At 32.7% G+C, this 9,752-nt stretch overlaps 1 pseudogene; it reads left to right on the forward strand.

The window, feature by feature from the left end:
* Positions 1–2,721: 2,721 nt before the first annotated feature.
* On the forward strand, positions 2,722–4,436 carry LOC107817491 (epi-neemfruitin B 7-O-acetyltransferse L7AT-like; annotated as a pseudogene).
* The last annotated feature ends 5,316 nt before the right edge of the window (positions 4,437–9,752 follow it).

Below are 9,752 nucleotides of genomic sequence, written 5' to 3' on the forward strand. Positions count from 1 at the left end.
ATCCCTCTTGAAAGTGCAACATACAGTTATTCGTGCAAGAAAACATATTGTGATAAATATAGTCCAATATTTAGGATGTTTGTCCTTGTACTTTGTTTATTATATTCCTTAGTTTCGGAAGACGAAAGTTGAATTCAGGGATAAGAATATACTTAGAAACACATTAACCAATACCATAATTTTTGCATGTATGCCGTTATTGTCAAAATTTCTATATATCATTTGTGTGCTATTACATAAGCTACTCGGCTTATCTAAGTTTTTCAGTATCATGACATGCATATTTTTCTTCAAAATTAATCTATATACAATGGAAGATCAATTTTAACTAAGTCTATTATATATACGGTGACAATAACATACATAAGAAATAAGAAACTTGACAACAAACATGTATGGTTGAAGGTTATTTGTATTAAAGTAATTAAGTATTATTCTTTGTAGTAATTATTGGTATCATTTTCTACTGAGTCAAAAACTGAAAAATATTTTGTTTTTACTATAACATTATGCAATCAACCTTTTATTTAGTTTATCAACATATTCATTTATGCTAGCTAAGATATCTTTTTAATTCTATTATGCGATTTGCACAAATTGTGTTTTAATCTAATGATAGAAATATTTCTCTTATTAAATGCACTATTATTACCATTGGGATTGATAACCAAGTGTTTAGGAAGAACCAAATCATCTTTTATTTGATGCTCTTCTCCGTTTCCGACACGAAGCAAGAAGACACTGAATATTGAATCTATTCTTACTTTATATTTCTTGTTAGTTGAATATTTTTCGTTTGTGGCAAGAAGTATAACTTTGGCAAGCTAGCTTTTACAGTCTCTGCTTTTGTCGATTTTAGAATTACTGGTAGTACTTGACAGAAATCACCTCTCAAACCATTAATTTTTCATCAAACGATTCATTAACATCCAATATATCTCTAGAATTCTGCTCAATTATTTCGATCGTTTGACACTAAGCCATAAGTGTTTCATCCCTTATTATCAATTTTATTTTCCTTATAAATTTATCACCATTGCTCTACTTTGATATATTTGTTTGATATACCAGAGTCGACACTTTATAATATAGTCTTGAAAACTCGTTCTTGTTTGGGATTTAGCTTTGATTGTGCTTCCTCAGACACTTGTATAGCATTTTGATTCTTAATAATATACTAACCTTTTTACTTTGTGTTTAACGCTCTTTTTTATGGAATAAATTTATGTGCCCCAAGATATTTTTTAACTTGAATAAATTTTTTAGTCATATGATGAATTGGATTCTCTTGCTAAATAATTAACTAAAAGATTTAATTATTTGGTTTTAACATAAAAAATAATTTATTCTATGTTGATTCAGATCTTAATATTAGTTCATCTCTTGTTTTGAATATTTAATCTTAATTAGTATAATTTTATCCACCATAAATTTTATTTTCAAAGAGTAAACGATTGATATGACATTTCACTTTTAGATCTTTATGTTTGTAGAATCATTAGTGGTGTTGACTCTCACCAACTATTTTTTTCTCTTTCTCACACATTTATATTCTTAAATATTTTCTTAATTGTTGTTTAATAATTGAGTATTTTTCAATATTACATGAAAAATTGATTAATAAATATTATTTGAGTAGGAAAATAGTTCAAATATAATAAAAACATATATTATCGTGGGGGTATTTTTTTTTTCTTCTCAATTTCAACTCTTTATGCATTCCATTTAATATTGCTTTTATTTTTTCTTTGTATTGGAGATTATATAGTGGTAATATATTGCCAATACGGAGGATTCTTATGAAATTGATTTTATTAAACCTTCCCACATATTTTAAATAAGAATTTAATAGATAAGATTGTATTAATTTTAAATATTAAAAATTAGCATAGAAGGTATTGTAGTACAAAAAATAAGTTATTACAGTTATGTCCTTTCCCTATGAGTTCTTCTAGTTAATAAATATAGAGTTATAAATATATTCGGACTCAAAATTTATTCCTCTATCATTATTGGAACCAAATTGTAAACATTATCACGTGGATAAGTAAATGGGTCAAATTCATTATTAGACTTCACTCACCAAAATAACGACAAGTCCTTTTGTATTTAATTTGAAGGTAGTATGAGTAGTAACCTAAAATTAATAGGATTATAAGTCTAATATCTAGAATTTCGATTATTTTCTTTTATTATGAGTTATTATGCTTAATATTATAAGGTTATTTTTGTAAATCGATTTTGTATTTATGCTTTTATAATAATATAGATTTTGTAAACCGATATTGTATTCATGCTTTTATAGTAATATAGATATATAAAACTTGTTTGTACTTTGTTAAATAATGAATCGGAATGGGAGACGTGGACTTTCTTGAAAAGAAATTAATTTCATTGAGTAAAACTTCAAAGTACTAATGAATATGAAGAAATAATGAAATTTTGTAAATTAAAGGTACAATGTGTGTGTAAATTATTAGGACACCTAGTTAATTTCAATAAATCTTAAAAGTTAGGGAAGGGATTTCATAGTTCAAATTGAACAGATTTAATGGCCAAAACTTTAGTTTATTTTAGAGTTCTAAACATTAAAAAAAATGATATTTTTGTCAAATGTAAACTTTATTTTTATAAGTAAAATGATACTTGTCAACGTTTAGCGTTGCTTTTAAAATAATACATGTATAGATAGTTCACCTTTTGCATATCATCACAATGGGAGAAAAATATTTATGCAATAGCTGATGATTAATGCAATTGCCAAACATATCAGGAAGCTGTCCTAAATGGTTGGGCAAGACTTTGATTATGCAGCTTACAATTTTTGACTTCACCTAAATGTTTGAAACATTAGAAATAAAGAGTACGATGCATTTATCGCTATAAAATCATCTCATGCGTGCAGTCATAGCTGCAACCAAAGGGCGTAACATACCAACTAGGAAACAAATGACGGAATTAATCTCCCAAGAATTCATCAAACCTGTTTCTCCCACTCACAATCACCTAAAATCCTATGATTATTCCACTCTCGATCAGTTTTCTCCTTCAAATTATATCTCTATACTTTTATATTACCCTCCTCCAGCTCTTGGTGAGGATAACCAAAACCCAAATGCTATCAATTCAACAAGATTAAAGCAGTTGAAGAAATCCTTGTCTCAAGTTCTTGCTCATTATTACCCTTTGGCAGGAAGACTTGGAAAAAACAATACTTCAGTTGATGCAACGATGAAGGTGTGCCATTTATCGAGGCATTTGTGCACAATCAACGCTAGGAAGACATTCTCATGAGTAACCCTCATGAAAAAACAATTACAAAATCTTTTCTTCCACTTACCTTTGAGTCGTTTTGATCGACCGTTTTGCTTCTCGTTAAAGTTACCTATTCGAATGTGGAGGATTGGTTATCGGAATTTCAGCTACCCACAAAATATTTGATGCTTCTTCTGTATTCACATTCCTAACTGACTGGTCTGCTTTGGCACGCCAAGACAATCCCAACTTTGCGCTCACACAACTTGTTCCCATTGCAACGCTCGTACGACACGTACCAGATGCTGAAGCCGTTATATCTCGTGAGCCATGTCGTACCAACATTTATGTTTTTAACTCTTCTGGTATTGGAAATCTCAAGATTAAGGGGTCAAGTGAGAAGATACCAATACCTTCGCGTGTAGAAGTAGTGACAAGTATTTTGTGGAAGTGCCTAACAGCAAACTCCAAAAGGCCATCTTTGCTAACTCATACGGTAAACTTGAGGAAACGAGTTGACCCTCCAATGCATGCTCACCATATTCGAAACTTCGCATGGTTACTTTTAGCATCTAAGCATGAGAGTGAGGAAGATATAGCTAGCATGGTGGTTTCAATACGAAAAGGGTTATTCGAGTTGGATAATAACTATGTGAAGAGATTGAAGGGGGATAAGGCCGTGGAAACTACCCTAGAGTTGTTGAGGGACGGTTTAAGCTTGCTGAGTGGCATAAAGGATGTGGATTTCTATCGATTTACTAGCTGGTGTGGTTACACATTTTATGATGTACATTTTGGGTGGGGGAAGCCAATTTTGTTTGGTACAATTAAGGCAAAAGTGAAGAATGCGACAATATTATTAGATCCAAAGGATGGTGGAGTAGAAGCTTGGGTTACTTTGAGTGAAGAAGACATGAAAATGATTGAGAAAAATAAAGAGTTGTTAAATTATGCAACTCTCAAGGCCAGTCACCCTACCTAGACTAGACACACAAAGAAAGAATGATACAGAAATTGCTACAATTCAGTTATTGTATTTGAGTTGGACTCTTCCAACAAGCCACTGTTATTATTGTATTTGAGTTGGACTCTTCCAATAAGATTCAGTAGATATCCTACTTGTACTTTGTAGCACTATATAAAGATAAATAACAACCCATAAAGGGTGTGCCTTGGTTTTATATCATGGTATCAGAAAATAAAGCCTTGATGATCATATATATTTATCGTATTTCAGCTAAGCAATTCCTATATTATCCAAATTGTTCTCCCCAAACTATTTCTTCTTGTTTATTTACTTATGGCTACCCAACCTCCTAACAATCCTTACACGGTTAATATTAAAGATTTGGTTCCTTTTTGCCTAGATAATTCTAACTACATGAAATTGAGTTATCTTTTCCTTCATGTTCTTCATATTTAAGAGCTTCAACATCATATTGATGGATCTAGCATCAGTCGGTTCAGCTTTGAAGAGCACCTTTATCTGACACAGAACTTTCTAATTCAGAGTTTCTGAAATGGTGTCACTTATGATCTGTTAGACCATCTTAATCTTATCATGTATATTCAAATATTATGATAATGACTTAGAATTGTAGTCTAGCCGCTTAAGACGCTTTTGGATTATCTCTTGTAGCAACTTTCACCTATTGGACTCTTAGCTTATCTCATGTACATTGTACTATATAAACTACGTGAAATAAAGAATACAAGCATGGTCTTCCAATTATTGAATTCTGCCGTGTATTATGTTTGACATGCATGGTATCAGACTAAGCCGGGTTCATTCTTGTTTTTTTCTTCTTTCTCCGCACCATGTCTCTTGTCTCTATTCACAACACAATGGTAACTTCTTCCCTGATAGTCCCAACCTGTTCATCTTCAAACAACTCCGTGCCATCTCCTTGTTCCAACACTCAAAACCATGCTCAGTACCACTTTGACTAAATTAAACTAACACCAACGCCAATTATCTCTTTTGGAAAACTCAACTACTGTCATATCTTAGAGGACAAAATCTTCAAGGTTTCATAAATGGAACAAATCCTTTTCTTTCACCCCTATCTCCTATTGAAGGATCCACTAATTTTCAGCCAAATCTACTCTACACCCGTTGGATTCAACAAGATCAACTCATCATATATCTCTTAATCTCTTCTCTCTTAGAAGAGACTCTACCTATTGTCATTGGATTAAATTCATCCAAGGACATCTGGGATGCACTTGCGATAGCCTTATCCTCCCCCTCGAACACCCAGATTCTTAACATTTATATGCAATTCCAAAATCTCAAACAAGCATATCTTTCGATCACTCAGTACCTTCAGAAGGCTAAACTCCTCGCTGATGAATTGGCTGTTGCAGGCTGGCCTCTTTGCTTCTCTGATTTTAACATAGAAGGCCTTCGTCTTGAATTTAGAGATATTATCACCACTCTTTCCGCTAGGCCTGAATCTGTGACCTGCTCTAAACTCCACTGACTTCTCTTTTGTTATTTAAAAGTAATTTTCGATTTACTCATGGAGGAGTAATATTTTAAATTACAATATTGATGAAATTTATTAAGTATTTACTTTTAGGAGGTAAAATATATTGTTTGATAATATTTTTTAAGAAACCATAGTTTTTAATTGTTTGAAAATTAAGACGTTATAGTTGATTTATATTTCATAGTAACTTTAAAAGTATTACATTAATTATCTATATTATTATAAAAGCATCAATATAATGTCGTTTTACAAAAATAACCTTTTAATATTAAGTATAATAACTCATAATAAAAGAACAAAACCGGAATTCTAGATATTAGTCTTATAATCCTAATTTATGAATTAAAACTTCTTAAAGATCTGTGTGGCTTACGGTTCGTGTCTCGAGGCTTACATCTCGCCCTACATTAAGTAAAACGCCCAGCCTCACGCCTCTTTTTAAGATATTAAAAATATTTAATTTCCTTTACTACATAATATTCGAGGTCATTAACACTTTGTTGTCTGCATCTCAGGTAGGGATGTACATCGGTCGCATCGGATCGGATTAAGCATATTTCGGATTATAAATTCGGATTTTATAAAATTCAATCTGAATCCAATTCGAATTACATTGGATCGGATTGGATTTTAAAGTTTAGATCAGGTAAATATTTCAGATTTTCTAATAGGATTGTACGGCTTATTAAGTTTACTAACAAACTAATCGGCTACGACACTTTTTAAGGCTATTGTTATTCACCATTCTATTAAATTGAAAGGGAACAAATATATTTCATAGCAATAGATAAAAATAAAAGTTTCATAGCAAAATAAAATAAATTGAAATTTCGATCATATGTCTAATAAAGAAGAGGCGTCGTTGTCTCTTCATAGGAAGAAGAGACTGAGAATGAGAGACACAAAGATAAGACTTAAGAGAAGCGGACAGAGCAATTTGAAAAGAGGATAGAGAGAGAGACATTGATATAAACTAAGAAAGAAGAGTCTAAAGAGAGAGAATGAAATGAGAAGACTTAACCTTAAAATGCAAGTCTAATATTTATACATGTCCACATAAGTCGGATTCAGATCGGATTCAATCAAAATTATACAAATCCAAATCCAATCCGAATATCCAAACCTTTAAAAAACCTAACCCATATCCGATCTGAAAATCCGAATAAGGCGGATCGATTTGGATTTTCAGATATCTGATCCAAATGCACATCCCTAATCTCGCGGCTCCTGCGAGGAAGCCTAGGAATTGTATTTCATCATTCACTACACAGAAACGAGAAACGCAAAAGAGAGAAAATGAATATTCTCTTTTTTGTGTGGTGATTAGGCATAGCCTAATCTATGTATTGATTGTAACAATATTAAATAGCCGGTGTACTGAATTTTTGTCCAAGTCACCCTACAAAATAAGAAGGATGAATAATTCATCCTTGTACAAAAAGGTTCCTGTGGCAGTATACATGGGATTAGGTATCAAGCTTGGGAAACTTCTAAGATCCTTAGTTACAAGGAGAGCAGTGTACATATGCCCGAACAAAAAACTTCAAGCTTAATTAACTATAATACGAAGTAAAGACCATCCTTTCCGCTCGTATTTTGAAATTTGAGATTCTTTCCATGTCTTCTTCAATCAGTTTTTAGCCCCATTAGGTGGGGTCAAATCTTGTGTAAAGAATGTATTTTGTTTTGTCTCTCACCAAAATTAGCTAATAATCTGCAAGATTATTCACTTCTCCATAGCAATCTGGGAACTTGAAGTTGCCTTGTTTCTTTAAGTTATTGATCTGGCTTGTGATATGCAGAATATGTCTCTTGAAATTGTTTTTATTATTGATCATGTTGATAATGATCATAGAGTTAGATTCAATATCCACATTCCTGAATCCATTTGTAATGCACCATTGGATTCCGTAAAGAATATCTTTGGATTCAGCTACATTATTAGAGCATTCTCCATAGTATTCTAAGTATGCCATGACTAGATGACCATTATCATCTCTTAGAATACCACCTCCTCCTGCATTTCCTAGATTTCCTTTGCTATACCATCAATGTTCAATTTCAATCTATCAGGGCTAGGCTTACTCTACCTAAGACTTTTGATATTTATCCTGGGTTTAAATGTTTTAATATGTAGAAGAGTATTGGCCCATTGATATTGTAGATTGACTTGAGGAAATTGGGCGGTCAACAATATTCTAATTTGATAAATAATTCTGTTGATGATGTTACCTAAAAAACTTTTGATGTCATCATACTTGTGACTACATCTGGCTTTCCAGATTTCCCAACAAATGAACAGAGATTGACAGTAAATAAGAATTATATGAACTCTATTATTTGTCTTGATCATCCACCATGTAATAAGAGTATCTCTTATTCCTCCTTGTCTGATAGTAATACCACAACTATTGGAGAAGTATTTCCAAACTGTGTCAGCCAACTCTCCTTCTTTGAACAGATGATCCACGCTCTTCATGTTTCATGCTTTTCAACAAGTGCATTTTGAGGGTCCATGAACTTTAAATCTTTGCAATGCTTCGTAAGTAGGAAGTTTGGTGTCCATTAACTTGAACATAAAAATGAGATCTTGTAAGGTTTTTTTTTTTTGAACAGATCTTGGAGGCAGTAAAATTAAGACTTCTAGTCTTTCTTAGTACTTGCCAAGAATATTTAGTAGTGAAAAAATCACTTTGATTTGGGGTCCAAATAGGAAAATCAATGTTATATTTCAAAATATCAATGGTGGCAATACGACTAACCAAGTAATTTGGAAGAACAATATGCAATTTAGTAAAATTTCAAGCCCCATTAATGATGAATTCAGAAACTCTAACCTTTTTTTTAATGATAAGTACTTGGAAAAAATTGAGCAAGAGGCCAAGAGCTAAGCCAGTTATCCCACCAAAAAGGACTTTTTTTTTTGGTTAAACTATAATTTTTTTATTTAACCAAGTAACTCAATATGTAAAAAATGACTTGCCTAGACTATGGAGTCATTCTTCAATTACAATTAAAACTGTATTTCACTAAGTACTCACTAATTTTACTTGAACTATATTCACTAATTCCACTTGAACTATATATGGTAACTATTTAACTGTTCTAACTCTTTCTTCCACTTGTGGATCTTCTGTCATTTCTGTCACGACCTCGGTTCGCCCTCCGTGAACCATCGTGATGGCACCTAGCCTCTACGACTAGGTAATCCTAACAATGCGGAAAAATAAATCAATTTGCGAAAGAAATAATTTAAATCCGAAGTAATGAAATAAAACAGTAATTTAAAGTGCTGCTTGGCATACACAATAATAACTCTCGAAAGCTAAACACATCTCTCAAAATCCGGAATCTCATGATTACAAGCCTTTAAAAGTCTACAACGTCTAACTCCAGAATATCTAACAAGGATACAAAGTACGGAAGGGCTAATATAAAAGGGAGAGTAGAAAAGGGACTCTTCGGTCTGCGGACGCGGCAGACATACCTCAGAGTCTCTACGAATGCTTCGTCTCAAGCGTGGAAAGTCTGCATGGAGGTAGCTAGATCTGCACATGAAAAATATGCACAGAAAGGGCATGAGTACACCACAATGGTACTCAGTAAGTGCCGAGCCTAACCTCGCTCGGGTAGCGACGAGGAAGGTCAGGGCCCTACTGAGATTAAATAAAATATAAGGGATGATAGAATAAGATACCCAGTACAGTTAAAAGTTGACAGTAAGAATTTAATGCAGGATAATAAGGAATACAATAACTGGAACATATATAAAAACAATCACAAGAAAATACCACTCTTAACAAGAATAATAACCATGGATCTCTCAGTATCCCGAGGATCTTTTAGTACCCTCAATATATACCAGGGATCTCTTGGTATCCCGAGGATATCTTGGTATCCTCAATATATGCTAGAGATCTCTTGGTATCCCGAGGATCTCTTGTTATCCTCAATATATATACTAGGGATCTCTTGATATACCGAGGATCTCTTGGTATCCTCAAT

The sequence above is a fragment of the Nicotiana tabacum genome, chromosome 10 (assembly GCF_000715075.1).
Source record: "Nicotiana tabacum cultivar K326 chromosome 10, ASM71507v2, whole genome shotgun sequence".
Lineage (NCBI taxonomy): Eukaryota > Viridiplantae > Streptophyta > Magnoliopsida > Solanales > Solanaceae > Nicotiana > Nicotiana tabacum.